The sequence below is a fragment of the Rhinoderma darwinii genome, chromosome 1, assembly GCF_050947455.1.
Source record: "Rhinoderma darwinii isolate aRhiDar2 chromosome 1, aRhiDar2.hap1, whole genome shotgun sequence".
NCBI classification, from domain to species: domain Eukaryota; kingdom Metazoa; phylum Chordata; class Amphibia; order Anura; family Rhinodermatidae; genus Rhinoderma; species Rhinoderma darwinii.
Window position 1 is genome coordinate 100,859,352 of NC_134687.1, and position 5,014 is coordinate 100,864,365.

Sequence of the window (5,014 nt, forward strand, 5' to 3'; positions counted from 1 at the left end):
ATACTTCCGCTGTTTTTAGACAGTCGCACTACTCCATGATTACAACGTGGTGCGCAGCTGAACATTGCTATGAATTTCAATGACCTGACATGTTAAACGAAGTCCTGAAGTTCTGATTGGTGAACGGATCTGTGATGTTTTAAGCTGAGGCTTAAATGATTATGTCCTAATCACTTGTTTTTAACGTTTTCTGTATAATGTATTGTAGTTCACAATTATTGTTGATGCACATTAGCACTTTATGTATCATATTTATATGTTTATTGATACCTTAAATTATCTGCTGATAATGATTTTGACACCAAGCACTTTATTTGTTTTTTAATGAGATCAATTATGTAAAGTGATCTCAGCCCTATATATGCTTGCAATGCTAGATGTGTCACTATGCTTGATAAAGATCCTATTGTAGGATTGAAACGTCGCTTTTGTATTGGAATTTAATAAACCACCATTTTCTTCATTGGAGTGCCGCATATCTTCTTTTGCTATATCTGACACTTCGTCCGAGGATCGGGACATTTTTGCTGGGCACCCGTTCATTGATTTCCATGTGAGTGCTGCTGCTTTCTCTTTGTATATATATATATATATATATATATATATATATATATATATACACACACATACATACACTATATATATATATATATATATATATATATATATATACACATACATACCATATATAAACTGCCGGACATTCATGTTTAATCAGCCCATGAGTGCCCTGGACTATAAGAGGGGCCTAGCCCCTTGCTTCGATGCCTGAGCATTGTTTGTCATATCCTAGTTTGTCTAAGCAAATGGTTTCCCAGTGATTTCCAGTTCCCAGTGTTACCTGTATCCTGTATCCCGTGCTATCCTGGTCAAGTGCCGCGCTGTGCTGTAGTCGTGCTGTGCTGTATTCCACGCCTGTCCTGCTACTCCATGCCTGATGTCTACCCGCTGCCTAGTTCCAGCCAAGCCTGCATTGCTACTGTCCGAGCTGCCACAGGTGCCCTATATGAGCTATAGACTGTTACCTGCGCCCTGTTGGCCAGCTGTGTATGGCCAGCAGGTATGTACGCAGGTACCTGTCATGGATTATTGAACCAGTACCAGATCCACTTCAGCTTGTATTTAAGGACATTTTCGTCTGATGGCGCAAGGGTCGCTTTCATCATCTCTCTTCTCACTGGCAAGGCCCTTGCATGGGCGAATCCTATCTGGGAGAGACAGGGACCAGAGACCCGTGACTTCCAGGGGTTCCTCCGGACTTTTTCATGGTGTTTGAGGAGCCTGGACGAGTCTCCTCTACAGTGGCTTCCTTGCTGAACCTACGCCAAGGAGACATCTCTGTGGGCGATTACGCAATCCACCTCCGCACCCTGGCGAGAGAACTGTTGTGGAATATTGAGGACCTGCTGGCTACATTCTGGCATGGACTGTCTCCAAAAATTAAGGATGAACTTGCCGCTCGAGACTTGCCATCTACCCTGGATGACCTCATCCTTCTGGCTGCCCGGATTGATAGAAAGCTCAGAGAACGGCTCCAAGAGGTTCGTCGGGAGGGAGGTCTTCCTAGTCTGGTTCCTTCCTTGCAGCAACCGCTGCCGTCCTCAGATGCCGATCCTCCTAAGGGGTCTGTGAGGATGGACCAATGTAAGCTATCCACCCAGGAGAGACAACGCTGACGCACTTCGGGACTCTGTCTTTATTGTGGCCTCGGAGTCCATCTTGTGCGTCTGTGTCCCCAAAATCCCCAAAGCCTAGGGTTGGTAGGAAAGACAACCTTGGGCAAAGAAGGACTCCCGTCTAAGTTGTCCATACCCGTGACCATAGTGTCCGATGAGAAAACGCATCAGTTCTCTGCATATCTGGACTCTGGATCCGCTGCTAATTTCATTTGTAGAGACCTGGTGGACCTTCTTCAATTACCCACTACCCCTCTGGAGAGACCGTTGATGGTTGCATCGGTAAATGGACTACCTCTGCCAGACACAGTTATAGCTGTGACCAAGCCGCTGAGGCTCCAAGTTGGGGCTCTCCACTCCGAACTTCTATTTTCTATGTCCTATCCAAGGCCATTAGCCCCGTGCTGATGGGCCTGCCTTGGCTCCGACTGAATGCCCCAGTCCTCGGCTGGAACTCTGGAGAGGTTCTCCAGTGGGGCCCCGAGTTTCACAGCCGAGCCGATGCCTGGTGAAGATTAGTTCGGTCCAGCTTCCTCTGTCTCAGTCATTGGCTGGATTGCCTTGTTATTATTATGCTGCATTTTCGGACGTCTTCAGCAAAATAGAGGCGGAGACACTGCCCCCACACCGGGTGTATTACTGTCCTATCGAGCCGATTCCTGGTGCATCCCTTCCCTGTGGTAGGATATATCCTCTCTCTTTGCCAGAGACTCTGTCCATGTCCGCCTATGTAAAAGAGAACTTGGAAAGGGGCTTCATACGGGTTCTTCTTCATCAAAAAAAAGGATGTCTCCCTGCGTCCTTGTATTGACTACCGGGGTCTCAACCAAATCACGGTGAGAAATAAGTATCCGTTGCCACTGATCTCTGAATTGTTTGATCGTATACGTGGTGCCAAGATTTTTTCCAAACTAGACCAGCATGGGGCTTACAACCTAATCTGGATTTGCCAGGGTGACGAATGGAAGACTGCATTTAACACCCCTGAGTACCTAGTAATGCCCTTCGGCCTGTGTAATGCTCCCGCGTTCTTCCAGGAGTTCGTTAATGACATTTTCCGTGACCTCCTTTATGTTTGTGTTGTGGTCTACCTTGATGACATCTTGATTTTTTTCTCCAGATCCTATGACTCATCAGAGACATGTCCATCAAGATTTGCTGCGGTTAAGAGAGAATCATCTGTACGGCAAGGTGGACAAGTGCATATTTGAAAAGGATGCTCTACCCTTCCTGGGCTACATTGTCTCGAATAGATGTCTCAAGATGGATCCTGAAAAGGTAAAGTCCGTCCTGGAATGGCCACGCCCTCAAGGCTTGAGGGCCATACAGCGCTTTCTGGGATTTGCTAATTTTTACAGACAGTTTATTCCAAACTTCTCCTCACTGAGATCTCCTATCTCTGACCTCACTAAGAAGGGCATGATAGCCAAGGTGTGGACTCCTGAGGTAGAGTCTGCATTCAACAGCCTGAAGAGTGCCTTCATGTCAGACTCTATCCTTCATCATCCAGATGTTTCTCTACAGTTCTCGTTGGAGGTGGACGGATCCTCTGTCAGTGCTGGTGCAATCCTGTTCCAGAGAGGTTCCAAGGGCAAGTCTATGGTATGTGGATATTTCTCTAAGCTCTACTCTTCCGCAGAACACAACTACTCGATTGGGGATCGAGAGTTACTGGCCATCAAATTGGCCCTGGAGGAGTGGAGACATCTACTAGAGGGCGCAACTCATCCCATCCTGATCTTTACGGACCACAAGAGCCTCACCTATCTCCAGACGGCCCAACGGCTGAATCCTCATCAGGCCAGGTGGTCGCTGTTCTTTACCAGGTTCCAGTTTCAACTCCATTATCACCCGGCCGACAAGAATGTGAGGGCCGATGCCTTATCCAGGTCTTTCGAGACAGAAGACACCATGGAAATTCCACAGAACATTATTGATCCGACTTGCATTGTCTCTGTCAATCCCATGCAAGTTGGGGACATTCCTCCAGGGAGGACTTTTGTGCGCCTGGCTGACCGAGCGAGAATCCTCCACTGGGGATACTCCTCTAGACTGGCAGGTCACGTGGGGACCCCTAAGACCCGAGATCTGATTGCCCGTCATTTCTGGTGGCCCACGCTGCCCAAGGACATTTTGGCTTTGTTTCTTCCTGCTCAGTGTGTGCAGCTAACAAGGTCGCTCAATCCAGACCTGCTGGCCTGCTCCAGCCATTGCCTGTGCCCGATGCTCCCTGGCAGCATATAGCTATGGACTTTATCACTGACCTGCTTCTCTCTGCTGGATGCAGTACTGTCTTGGTGGCGGTGGATCAATTTTCGAAGATGGCTCACTTCGTTCCTCTGACCAGTCTTCCTTCTGCTCCACTACTGGCCAAACTGTTCATCCAACACATCTTCCGCCTGCATGGCTTGACGCAGCATATTGTGTCTGATCGGGGGGTTCAGTTCACCTCGAAGTTCTGGAGAGCCCTCTGCGAACACCTAAGTGTAAAGTTGGACTTTTCCTCGGTCTACCATCCTCAGTCCAATGGTCAGGTCGAGAGGATCAATCAGATCTTGGAGAACTACTTACGCCACTTCATCTTCAAGCAGCATGATGACTGGGTGCATTTGCTCCCGTGGGTTGAATTCTCTTGCAATAATCAGACTAGCTAGTCCACACCGAAGGCACCGTTCTGCATTGTCTACGGCCAACACCCACGAATTCATCTCCCGGTGCCTAATACGATCGAGGTACCAGCTGCTGACACGGCTTTTAGGGACTTTCTGCAGATCTGGCAGCAGACTCAATCCTCCATCCTGCTGGAGGTCGACCGCATGAAACGGAGGACGGACACCAGGAGAAGAGAACCTCCTCATTTTCTTCCTGGCACGAAGGTCTGGCTGTACTCCAGGAATATTTGACTGAGGGTGCCGTCGCACAAATTTGCTCCCAGGTTCCTCAAAACCTTCGAGATCCTGCAGCAGATCAACCGTGTCGCCTACAAGCTTCGGCTGCCTCCTACCCTCAAGATCCCCAACTCCTTCCATGTATCTCTCCTGAAACCAGTGGTTCTGAACTGCTTTACCAAGACTCCTAGCCCTGCGGTTGCCTCCAGCAGCCCTTCAGACACCTTCGAAGTTAAGGAGATCTTGGACACCAACAGAGTGAGAGGAAAGACTTTTTATGTGGTGGATTGGAGGGGGTTTGGTCTGGAAGAGAGGTCCTGGGAGCCAGAGTAGAACCTCAATGCTCCTACCCTTCTGAAGAATTTCTCTCTCGCTCTGGCCCCAAGAAGAGGGGGGATAATGTCATGTCCGTGGCTGCGGGCCGTCAGGTTCACTCTCCTCCTGATGGCC